Here is a 13,603-nt window from a genome sequence, read left to right on the forward strand (position 1 = left end):
GTGTAATGTCACGTTGATATTGATACATTATTTAGCTGTGAACTGCATGCAATCAGAGACCCTGGGTTTCTGGAGTTGGTGATACAACAAATACAGTATATAATATAAATGCATTTTTTGTTGAAAATATAAGTTCTTAATTTGATTCTATTTGTTCCCATAGAGAGTGTACTTTTCCTGTAGGATACCTGGCTCTACCTGCCATACAGGTACATACAACCCTTGTTACAGTATGAGCAATCAGTCAAGAGTTAGATGCAGGCTGGCAGTGGGTCTATGGTCTGATCCAGCCAGTGGATAGTGCTGACTGGGCAGGATTCTGGTTGTGAATGGGTGTTACAGGGATATATATGGAGGGGGTCTGCTCTGCACTCCTCCACTCATGGGGAAAGGCCTCCACTATCTGATTAGCATTCAGCTAGTGCCCAGACTGCATCAAGAAACTCCGCTGCTCTAATACTCCACACTCCTTCCTCCCTCCCTTTCACCTCTCTCGCTCTCTCTGCATCATTCTGCTGGACCGGGAGGACCCTCCAATACAAAGTGAATGCCGTGCAGGGGTCTTCCAATCTCAGGGATGAAGGTAAACAAAATTCCATATTCTCTTGCTTTTACAAAAAATAAACAGCACTCAACTTGGCTGAACTCAGAGATTATTGTAGTTTTTTTTAAAGTAAATCAATACTTGTTGGGCTCACTGGGTGTACAGTAAGTTCTGCATGATGATTTTACAGAGGTTCCTCATTACATGACTGCTGTGGGAATATCAGTGTACTTATGGAAAACATACTGCAGCATAATCCGATGTCTTTGAAGCATTCCCTCTTGACTCATTACTCTATTATCACTACTGATTACAATTCTGACTCCGTAGAAAGATCAATCGATAAATTGATACATGAACAGGTTTTCATATACAATTGTAATTTATTGTTGGTTTTTACTGTAAGGCAGACTTTATAATGTTGCATAAAGACCACGCTGTTGCAGTTGGTCAGGAGATTTGCTTGCCCAGTCCCAGGGTGGGGATTCACCTGTAGCTTATTGCAACTTTGATTTGCTAATATTCTCCATTTGTGTTCTAATTCTATTTGTGAATATTCAGATTTTTATCTTTCAGTCTGGAAGAACTCTGGGTTTTGTTGTGGTGTTGGTTGTGCTCTGATGCAGTAGGGTTGGGGTTGCAGCATCACTGCATTTCATGAATCTTGATCACATTGTTTATTTGAATTCCCTTCGTAACATTAACATCCCATGATTGTGAAAATGGTTAGATTAAAACGGAGTGAAATGTCTTCATGTTTCTCGAAACATAATGAGATGGGCTACCTGAAAGGATAAAGAGTATTGAGAGAACTGATATAGCCTTGAGACAGGTACTGATGTTTCTGATTCAAGCCTTCATTTCCTCAGTGCATCCAGCAATATCCCAGTTATTCAAAGGAAAATGTATGAGAACACATTATTCCATCCACAGTCCACTATCCTAACAAAGGCTGTGGATTGATGGGTATCACTTGGATGTACAAAACTAATACAAATAGACAATCTATTGATTCTCAAGCCGTTTGTTTTGCTGGAGTTAATTGGGAGGTGAGTTATCCACTTATCCCAAACGATTCATGAAAACAAACATTGTTTGTTGCACGTAATATCTGAGCAGGGGAACACAACCCTTCTGGGCATAACGTGGAGCGGCAGGGCATTAAAGCATCTAACGACCCACTTAGCTTTTCTACAAGTGGTCTGAGGCAGTTGGTAAATATCGAAAGGCTTCAAGTGCAATTTTAGTAACAATGGTTTTAGGAAACAGATTTAACGATGCACCTACAAAGGTTCTAAAGATGAGCTTAGCCTTAAGATGCTTTTGTGAAACCGGCCCAGATATTTAGCCAATTATTGGGCAAAACATAGGAATTGGGCTGCCTGTGTAAACGCAGCCTCGGTACCAGGAAATTAATCATAGAAATTAGGTCTGAGGGCTAAGATGGGAACACAGAGGCCATTGACACTACAGGGGAGCTAACGGAAATATGCAGTCCAGCATTATCATCGTTTTCATTCAGCTCACACACACCCAAACATAATTATAGGGATTACCAATCAACAGGTCAAGAGCTGTTGGAGCTGGTGTTACATCCCTACATCCCATTTGTGATGAAGGGCTATGCTCTCAGGATATTTGAATATACCAGATATATAACAGTTCATATATCAGAGTAATCCTTTAACAAGATCATAGTGATATGGGCACCATTCAAAATATATATTTTAAGTGGTTTTGATATGGTATGGATAGGAGCGTTTCATGTTTATCCTAACATGTTCCAGCAGTACACGTTTATATCATACTAGGAGTATTTGACAAGCATAACATAATACAGTATTAGAAAGAGCTGTCATTGTACTTTATCAAATATGGCTTATTCATTACTTACATAATATAGTTATTGAAGGGAAATGACCACAGGTGGCCCTTGGTGTCCCTACTAACATACTGTGTAGCCAGGGCAGCGCTAGTGCAGTGGGTGTCGTCATTCATTCACCTGCCCTAGTGCCTTTCAGCTGTGTAAAGAGCAGGAGAATAGACACTCCGCCCCCACACCTCGTCACCTGGCCTCTCTCATGGGCATCGTTGTCAGGCAGGTAGCGCTCTCTGTTCCCTTTTAGTGCTTTTAAGTATCTCCCTCTTTTCCCTGGGCTAGATCAATGGGAGGCAGACATTACAAGGCCTGATCATTATTTATGTGGCGTTCAGAAGGGGTTATAAACCAGAGAAATAAATAAATATATAAAGTTAGGTAAGGTAATTGTGTATCTAGGATATCTACAGTTGGTCTGATTGGGGGGAGTCATTGTTTATTTCTGGATAATAATTAGGAATGAACTTGTGTTATTTACTGGTAAATGCTCATTGGGTGTTAATTACCCTGTTTTGAGGGGTTGATGCCAAATGGGCCTGTCTTGTCTGGTCACTGCCATCTGTTTGTAGATAATTACCTGTTGGGAGGGAGGTAAAGTGGTAGTAAACATACATTATCCCTGTTTAACGGCGCTTGATCCAGGAGAGATGATAGCCTCCGCAAAAGAATAGAGAGAGATGCTCATCTGGGTCCACGCTGATTTATGAGAGAGAAAGGGAGGGAGAGATGGAGTGAGGGAAAGGGAGAGTCAGAGGGAGGGGGGACTCACTGGATGCCCCACTGGATTGTAATGATGATTTGTGTCAGGGCCTGTAGAGTGGCAGGCAGCATAGTATGAAGGATAGACAGCTCAATGATTAATGTTGGGGCCCTGCTGCACCAATCTGTTCAGAGGGATTTGATGATGCTGGTGTGGGTTTAAACACCCGCCCCATTCCTCCAGGACCCACCCCCTACAGGCTGATATATATATTTGCTCTCTCTCTCGCTCTCTCTCTCTCTTGCTCTCTCTCGCTCTCTCGCTCTCCCTCGCTCTCTCTCTCTCTCCCTCCCTCCCTACCTACCAGTGAACCAGTCACTGATACCATCTCTCAAGCAATGTAGCATTTTGTCATCTGCATATAAACGAATTCTATGGCAGAATATTTTGAGGCGGCAAGCATAGTGATCCCTATGAGGTTTAATGAAATGCAGCCACACTGATATAATCCAAGTGGTTATGCATACAAAGGATGATGGATGACCACTGGAGAAATTTAAACCAGCCAGGAATTATGAATTGAACTCAACTCATTCAAACCACTGAAAATAATAAAATGTGATTTATACCCCTAGTGTATACCCAGCATAATCCCTATATCTACCTCAGAGAGCCTCCTGCCTGAAAAGCAAACAGATACACGGGGTCAGTTGGAATCAAAGCTTATTGATCCTGTGTTGACGACTACAACAACTGGGCGTGTCGGTTTGCTCTCAGGGTGGAGAGTAAATTGCCCCGGATGGCGTAGTTATTTTAAGTCAGACCGGTAAGTATGAGGTTGGTGAATGGATAAATGTTAAATATTTTTTTATGTACTATACTGTAGTAAAGTAATTGTCAATAATGAAGACAGATTGTCTATTAAATATATTTAGTGGATGGTTCTTCCTCCTGACTGACTATCTGTTGGAATTAATCCTCTCTCGAGCAGAATTATATGGCAAGGGGATTAGGGATCTTTCCCCCCTATGCTGTGTTGGCCATCTACTCTCCATAATGATGTCCTAGTAGACAGCAGCAGGACAAACCAACTGGACCTCTCCAGGGGTGGGCCCTCCTGCCTGCCTGTATGCCTGGCTGCCTGGCTGCCTGGCTACAGGGAGGGGCTTAGGGGGAATCACCCACATCACAGCTGTGCAGTTAGGACAGAACTCCATTTTAGGAAGCGTGTACAGTACATACATCATCGTAGACCGTTATTATTATTATTATTATACAAGGGATGGGTGTGGAATGCTGATATTTAAATTATTGATGACCAATCTGAGGATAGTCTGAGGATAGGAAGTACCAAAAGTTTTCTTCCCGTTCTGTGCTTTTCATGGCTCATCAGAGACAGAGAATGTAATTCTTTCTATTTGGTTATTCCTGCAAATGTTCAGTTGAATGTCACTGGTAATAGGAGAAATTAACTGTGTTTTAGACAGACTGGCTATTTCATCTGACAGATGCCATTTCCAGTCAAACTATTTTTATTGAACGTTATGTACATTATGTAGTTGGAATTTGTCAGACAACTTGACATCCTGAATGACAATCTTATGGACTCACCAAATTATTAAGTGAAGACAACTTTCTGAATCTTAGAAGACAATTACCTTTATTCAGTACAGTATAGGTCTTCTGGCAGAGTAAACAGCAGCCACAGCATCTGTCTGTGAAAGTCAAGGACCAGGCCAAGCCTTTTAATGAGCACAGTGGGTACTGCTCCATATGGACTGCCCTTGGTGCTTTACACTCCCCCCCCCCCCACACACACACACACACACACACACACACACACACTCATCCACAGTTAGGCAGACAGAAAGGTGAGAATAGAGGGCCTGCTGATCTGGATCAGGTAGACAGCCCTGGACAGAAATCTGTGGGCCAGTGTGGCTGTTAATCTAATCCTGACAGCGAGCTTTTATTCCAGTATAATAGCTGGTTATTTATCACTGTACAATTCTACCCAAGGAACTCTCACATCAATTAAGATGAATGAGAAATATGACAGGGTAGCTTCAATTCCCTGCCACGCTAAAATATGTTTTTTTTAAGCACTATTGTAAAACATTCAAGGTGTGGAAGCCTACAGTTGTATTTGACAGTATGCTGCCAGCCGCATCCTCCTGTGTGTAACATCACTCCATCTTAGAGAGGAGCCAGAGCAGCATACTGTAGACGGCCTGCAGTAATTCACCTGTCCTGTGTGACACTGCTGAACTCCTCCTGAAAACCCATCTGAAAGTGTCACAAGACAAACAGCAGCTCTGAGCTGAGCTGCCTCTCCTCCCACTGTCTATTGTAGGAGTACAGCAAGATCATCCATTTCCACTTTAACCTAAGCCAACACGAGGCAGCAGATAAGCTGTTAAGAGTATTGGGCCAGTAACCAAAAGGTTGCTGGTTCGTATACCTGGGGGGAAATGAACACGACAGTTAACCCCCCAACAACACCGGCTCCCCAGGTGCCGATGACATGGACATTGATTAAGGCAGCCCCCCGCACATCTTTGATTCAGAAGAGCTGCGTTAAGTGCGGAAGACACATTTTGGTTGAATGCAGTCAGTTGTGCAACTGACTAGGTATCACCAGCCACCCATCTGCCAGCCTCAATCCCTCCTCCACATCTCTGCTCTCCTCTCATTTTCAATCTCCCTCCATCACACACACACACGCACGCACACACACACAATTCAGCGCAGTAGTGTGTCTCTCCTTCCTGCCGGGGAAGAGGTGTGAGCTTGTTGTTGCAGAGAGGTTGGGTGGACTCTACCATTGTGAGTGTGATGGGGTGGGCGTGATCAGGGATAGGGAGCTCCTCCTTTGATGAGTGGGGCGGATAGCTGGCGCAGACCCTAATCTGTTCCTGAGTTGTACACTGAAGCTAGAGGAGGGTATCCTCTGTTACTTTACTACCATAGGCCCCAGTCCTGGATTTGCACCTCTTTTAAGGGATGTTTTGGTCTTTATCTAAAGGAGGAATTACTGTTTTGATGCCAACACTGGTAAGATGACACCTTTTGGTTTGTTTGTTGATGTTTTTATTTCAAATGCATTATTTTCTCTTGATTTTAGATTAGATTCTGATAGAATATTTGCTGGTGTTTTTAACCTGGAAAAAAGGCTGGAGGCAAAGGCTGAGGATGCGATCTCAAAAAGCCCTGCACTTTTCAGCACTTTTTTCACATCTTAAAACAGAAATCATTGCAGGGTAGTTTTGGGAAAACCTTACAGATAAGCAAATGCAGTAAACACTGTCTTCAATTAAATGAGGAGGACACTAAGGAAGGAACTCCAATTTCAGCAAGATAGATCATGGGTGATATTGCACAATCAATAGATATATTTCAGATACACTTTTCCCTGAAGTCATTAATGTAGCATTGCCAATGAAAATGTATTTGATACTTACATTTTTGTATTATTCATTTATTTAACCAGGAAACCACTGTTAGGGTAAGAAATCATGACCAGAATAGCAAGGATGTGAAAACAAATGCAAAAAAAAAAGTTTAAATCATAGAAAATTTGATTTCACATGCTTCGTTAACAACAGGTTTAGACTAACAGTGAAATGCACATTTTGACATTTTATGTTTGTTTCCAATATACTGTAATATCGTGAAGATACTCATGAAAGCGATTGCCACAGATTCCAGCGCTATTCATTTCTACTGTAGTGTGCAGTAAAAGTTGCTACGGATGAGAGAATGTTGTTTAAATTATGAATATACCAAGAGTTTGTTGCTGTGCTATACGATTTTTATTTGGATCCTCTGTTGAAGAAGCAGCAGCTATTCTTCCTGGGGTCCACACAAAACAGAACACTAATGGACAGGAACAGCATAGTACATAGATCACAGAGTTGATGTGATGCTGCAGCTAAATTAGTGTCGGTTCTATTGCTCTACTTAGCTGGGCTTTGCTGAGGGTGTGTGTGTGTGAGGGGACAGGCTGCTTCCTGCAGTGGAAAGGAACATATGCATTATTTATCAATAATAATCTTGCCTATGCAAGCAGAAGCAAAGCACGGCGGTGCATTACTGTCTTTAGATCACATAACCAGAGCTGGCCTGTTAGCACGTTATTCTCCTACTAAGAAGACAACAGCCAGAACAAGCCCACTTACACTCTCTCTTAACCTGCTGTCACATGCAAAGTGTGGACAGATGGGAGGGTGGAATGGGACTCCCATAAGCACCCTCCATACCAGGACACAGAGGCCAGTGGGCCCAGAGAGGTCCCTGGGTATTTCAGTCACGTTTTATCTGTATTCCACATTCATCTTAACCACGATCAGGAAGAAGATCGTATGTGTATAAGAGCTAAATCAAATGCTCCAGAGCAAAATATCCAACATTTAGAAGTTGACAGGATAACTTAGACGATTAGATCTCTGAGATGTCTGGTGTGCTTTGAGATAGGGCTGGTATGGTGTGCACCAATACAGTGTTGCCGGTAAAATGTGTGTTTAATCAAAAAAGACAGGTTGAGGGGAGACTCGATATTAAACAACGGGACGAAACATCAATGCTTTGCTGCAACAGGTTCTGTAGCTAACTTAGATGCCCAAGGGAAAATAACACAAACGACGACAATAACAATCTCGACAATCTGACAGTTTGTCCCTGTTGAAAGGTCGAGAGAATGTTGTTTTCAATCCTGCATGTCTGATGATCTATACAGGGACAATATGTAGCTTCTAAAAAGTGAAAACACCAGGACTATGTTAAAACCAGGTAGCAATACTTCATGCGTGAAGTAAAACCCCAAAACAAATCTAACTAAATAGATTCATTCAAAATATTTAAAGGTAATTTAATTTGATGTTCATTTGGAGAAATGTTATAAAACAAATACATGAATCAAATGCCAAATACTTACTCAATGCTCTTTGTACGTACCAGGGACATTATGTGGTCAGTTCAATTGACTGTGGGTTGAGAGCCAGGACCAGTGGTTTGGTTTTATACTGGGCCCTCCACTATCGAGTGAGGAAATTGACTGACCGGCCTTTTCTCAATTAGATTTGCTCAACTCCTGCATCCTCACTCCTCCAACCTCTCTCGCCTCCTTTTAAAAAAGGTCAAAGGTAATCGAGGAGAGGTGGCGAGGAATATGAATGGAGATGAAAATGCTCTTGTTTGAAATAAGCTCCTTTTCCACTCGCTCGTCATCGGGCAAATGATGTTTACAAGAGTGGATATCAAAAGAACCTTTAGTACCACATCGTTTTTAAATGTCTGCATGCTCTTCTCCTGCGACAATACAACAGCTGATTCAAAGGGTGTTTGGCAGATATCAAAACTCTTCTGCGGTAAGGTACACTTGTGCTTCTTCGCCAAAAGGAGGCTATAGAAGGGAGGACCGTTTGCCTGTTAACGAATTGGCACTCCTCGACCACTCTGCCACTTATCGGTTTCTGGGTCACAGAGAGAGGAAGGAAGATGGACTTTTGCCCAAACGAGAAAAAGCCATAGAATATGCTAATGCTTGTACACATACAAAATAATTGCCTGCAATCTACGCAGATCATTGCATTTGTGGCAAGAAAATATGAATTTTAAATAAAAAAGACAACTTCAGTAATGTTACATTCATGATACTATACATTAGAAGCTCTATCCGGTGAATCATCAAGACTCTTCAAACATGGTTGAACGTATTCCTTCTAATGCTAACTGCTTAAGAGTCTATTGATGCTATTTAGCTGTACAGCTGAGGGCTTTGGGGGCTGAAAATAATGTGGTACAGACTGTCCCTGAATATGAATCTTTAATATGCTGCACTTTAAAGCATCTCTCTCTTTCTCTCCCCCATTCTCTCTCTTTCCCTTGTTCTCTCTTCCTTTTCATGACCCTCCTTCTCTCCGTGGCCTCTTTGAACACCTTCATGTGTGTTTTGAAGCTTTGTTCTTTTATTTTATCTGCTGACGCCATTCATAATGTTGAATTTTACCGCTACAGAACGTCCCTGGACATTACATAATTACAACAAAATGGTCTTCCAGAACAATACCAGTAATGAAAATAGCATAGCAATGTCCTTCCTGAGACCCATCTCAGAGAAAGCCTCTCTTTCTGGCTCTAGGATGGACGGTTGTAGGAGGCAGTAAATAGAATGTGCAGTCAGACGCCAGTGGATTCTTTAATATTTAACCATGAGTTACAGCAGCATAGAGGCACTTCTCCTAACGACACAGAAGATCCTCCACTTCATCTTAAACCCACGGTTCGGCTATCATCACTGAACCTCTTCCAGTGGACCCTTTGTTCTCCCCTCAGGTCACAAAGGCTGTTCAGACCCATGCCATCATATTTCATTTAACACATGTCAAGCAGCTTTGGGCTTCCCAACTGATTCCCTGACTTTGTCATTGTGACCAGTCCTTTTGAAGTGAGTGATAGCTGCCCAGGGATATTGGTCATAGGAGACATGTCCTCTGTGTGCCTGAACATTGGACCCTGTTGGTGCACACAGTGAGTAGTCGCTCCCCACAGCCACTGTAGTGAGAATACACAGTGTCAGTCATTGGGAGCTCGTCAATAACATCATGATGAGTTCTAGTCCGAGGTTATTTTCTCAGTTCTGTCTTTGGTGATCAGTAAAGCTACAATAGATGGTATGGCTACCTCATGATGACACACTGCCAGCAAAGGAGGTACCATTGGCGATATTATGTCATTAGCAATCTTCAATTGCTACCTGGGCATGACGATCATTGATGACCAATGGTTTACTCCTAACAATATATCCAATCTCCTGTGCTGAATCATTGGTCACACAGCAATGTCATTAGGACACTTGTTGAATGACACTGATGAGACTGGCCGGAAATGAACAGTGGGTTCAATTAACAAGAGGCTATGAGAATGATCCAGTAAATTCCATTTTATCCGTAGAACGGGCCCCATAGCAATCTGGAATCTCTCTGTCCATTGGTAGTATTCTTAAAGAACTGAGGGCCAGAAAGTGAATCAATAACAAATTATTGAAACTAATGTGTGCTCTGTTCTATGTGCCTTGAAGCATAACGGTACACACTGGAGGGCCGAGTAATAGACATCAGCCTCCCCCTCTCTGTTTAATGGACCTCTCACTTTTATTTCTCCCTTTTTATTTGCGGGGTAGACGACAGCATGAGACCAGCACACTGCCACCCCTCAGCCTGGTCCCTGACTGGCACACCAGGCCTTATAACATATATTTTATTCCCCCACCCAGGGATGGCTTGGTTTATATCTCACACCCAAAATTGGGATGTATCAGAACATATCTATCTTATTTGTATGTGAGATGTTGATGAAATACATCGCAATGGAGAGGTAGTGATAGTGGTGAAGATAAACAATAATACTGCCAGAGCAGAACCATGAAATTAGCCTATGTGTCAGCACTTTCATTTGCTGAGACTACAATGTCTTGCTCGGTTTCTTGAGCAGATGTAAAATGATTAGGTTTTGGCTTCAGTTCTGTTTTGGACTAAACTATGAGTCATTGCCTTTATGCGCAAAAAGCTCCAGCAAACTTTAATGACGTAACAACACCAAACACTAGGTACAGTATTCTTCCCTTTATAACAAGATTCACTCAAGCATCAGATCTGAATCTGATACACCAGATGCTTAAAAGAAACCTCTTTTGTTTTAGCACTAATTGAGATAGAAATACAGACATATGTAGCTCTAACGGAGATATACAAATACAAGCAATGGAATCCTCACATCACATCAATTAGTGGGAAGAGGGGATGAGATGGGATGACAGGACAGCACATTTATTTAAACATTTTCTTTTTTTACCCCTTTTTCGTGATATCCAGATGGTAGTTACAGTCTTGTCCCATCACTGCAACTCCCGTACGGACTCAGGAGAGGCAAAGGTCTCTCCTAAGTCAGCATGCATGTGCCCGGCCGCCACATGGCATTGCTAGAGCAAGATGGGACAAGGACATCCCAGCCGGCCAAACCCTCCCCTAACCCGGACGACGTTGGGACAATTTTGCGCCGCCTCATGTGTCACCCGGTTGCAGCCGGCTACGAACCCAGATCTGTAGTGATGCGTCTCGTACTGCGATGCAGTGCCTTAGACCGCTGCGACACTCAGGAGGCCAGTTACAAACACTGATGTGAAGAGAACTCTTTTAAATGAGCAAGGCAGCATCATTAGCTATGTTTCCATTAACTTGTCCAGTGATTTTTCTGTCAACATTTAGAAAGTTTGCATAGAAAATAGATGCAACAATTACCTGCTAGGGTGCGTTTCCATGGAACTTTGAAAACAGCTTGACGTAATGACGTCACACCTAAAAACTATATATCTCAAAAACCTATTTGAATGAAAATATTGTGGTTGAAGGGTTGCCATTACCCATTTAGGCAAATTGCGCATTAATATATTGGCGGCAGCTTGTATGCTCTCCCACCTATCTGTATCATGTCTCAGGTAGCCCGTGAAAGCCAACATGGATAGAATGAAATAATTGACTAATATTTGCATATTGTAATAATTCTCATGTGCCAACGTATCGCCTCGGTTGATGACATGGTGAAACGTGCACTCATGTAGATCTGAAGTAATTAGATGGTGAAATGTGCACTCCTGTAGATCTGAAGTAATTAGATGGTGAAATGTGCACTCCTGTAGATCTGAAGTAATTAGATGGTGAAACGTGCACTCCTGTAGATCTGAAGTAATTAGATGGTGAAACGTGCACTCCTGTAGATCTGAAGTAATTAGATGGTGAAACGTGCACTCCTGTAGATCTGAAGTAATTAGATGGTGAAACGTGCACTCCTGTAGATCTGAAGTAATTAGATGGTGAAACTTGCCAACCAACCAGAAAAGTAAGATGAAGAAGTTCAGGTATTCTTGAAAGTAAAGACAATCCATTTCCTTCAAAGAAACATAATTTTTATAGTTGAAAATTGATTTTGCAAGACGTAGGCATTTACAATTCATTTTGGGGTGGAGCTTTATAGTTATGCGGTGACATCACGTGCCCGTAGGCTACCTTCATTATTATTTGCCAATCATAATTTATTTGAAAAAAAGTTTCCATCATCATTTGTCTTAATAAAGAAAGTTCTTCTACAGATTTTTCTACAGAAGAAAAATCCACCCATGTCGAACAGATAGAAATGTGGTCGATCTTTAGAAAATGTATCCTATATCTGCTGTTTCCATTACACATGTCGCAATGATTTTTTTTGCGACGTTGCGTTTGTCGAATAAACCTGGGTCAATGGAAACCTGCCTAGTAACAGTTTAGCAAGATGTTTTAAATCAACTTCCGAAGCATTCTATAAAGTACTGTATTTTTCCAACCAAACAAACCTCATAGTCCTATAGTGTCCTCTATATTATTCTAATGGCCTTGGAGATATACATTGATACATGATAGAGAAAGCCATAGATGGAGTCAAAGCCAGGTGGAGTCAAAGCCAAATAGATGGAGTCAAAGCCAGGTAGACAGACTCAAAGCCAAGTAGATGGAGTCGAAACCAGATAGACGGAGTCACAGACGCCATAGATAGCTTTTATGGTTCTGGATAGAGTACCTACCCAACTGAAAGGCACAAGCTAGTGTTATGAAACTCCCAGCTGGGCATGGCGTCAGCAAAGAGAGAACCACGGCAGGATGGGCAAGGCGGGGCAGTAACCTGAAACACTCTGGATCATGGGAGAAGTGTTGTCCTCTGACTAGAGAGAGCGAGAGCGAGGATGGTCACATGAGACAGAGTTTATGTTGTTTGTTTTCAGACCGAGACAATGAAAACTGGTGAAAATTGACAACCTGGTTTGAGATGAGTTACGAATGGCCTCATATGCCACTTTTCAGGGTAAATTTCACATTTCCCAGACTACAACAACTAATGTCGAGATTAGATCCAGTCAAGGAATAGAGATGTCAACGTGCTCTAATAAAACCAGCCTACTCGTGTGTAGAAAGACACCAATGAAAGGGAGGGATTGTTTTTTCATTCAGCCAGACATTAATTTCCTTCTCATACGCAGCAATAAAAGCCGTGTCTCCTCCTGCCATTTTTCACTCCTGACTTTATCAGTTCAGTGTTGACATCGAAGCATGGAGTGCTGCATCTTTTATGTTTGGCCCTGTGTTTCTGCTGCTGGAACAATAATCTAAAGCTTTCGGAGCAGCGCTGGACATAATTACATTTCTGCAGTCTTCAGCAAGATTCAATTGCGGGGCAGCCGATCTCAATGTCTGATTTCTCTCTGTCCCTTTCACACACGCTTTCTCTCTCTTTCTCTCTCCCTCTCTCTCTCTGCATTAGCGTAAGGGTGGGTTAGAGAGAGAAAGAGCTGGACACAGATCGGGGGGGGGGGGTCAGTCCAGTCACTGAGAATAAGTGGGCTGGCTGAGGTTTAATCTCAATGCGGGGGATTACAGATTGTGCGCTGTGTTAG

The 13,603-nt window shown here is 42.2% G+C and overlaps 1 protein-coding gene across 1 annotated transcript in view; it reads left to right on the top strand.

The window, feature by feature from the left end:
* The first annotated feature begins 5,989 nt into the window (after positions 1-5,989).
* LOC135524530 (synaptic vesicle glycoprotein 2B-like) overlaps positions 5,990-13,603 on the top strand; it is a 38,493-nt gene continuing 30,879 nt past the window's right edge. Inside the window, exon 1 of the mRNA XM_064952136.1 lies at positions 5,990-6,177. The gene's annotated coding sequence lies outside the window, so the exon portion shown is untranslated. The remainder of the gene's footprint in view (positions 6,178-13,603) is intronic.

Source organism: Oncorhynchus masou, chromosome 31 (assembly GCF_036934945.1).
Source record: "Oncorhynchus masou masou isolate Uvic2021 chromosome 31, UVic_Omas_1.1, whole genome shotgun sequence".
In the NCBI taxonomy this organism is placed as follows: Eukaryota; Metazoa; Chordata; class Actinopteri; order Salmoniformes; family Salmonidae; genus Oncorhynchus; species Oncorhynchus masou.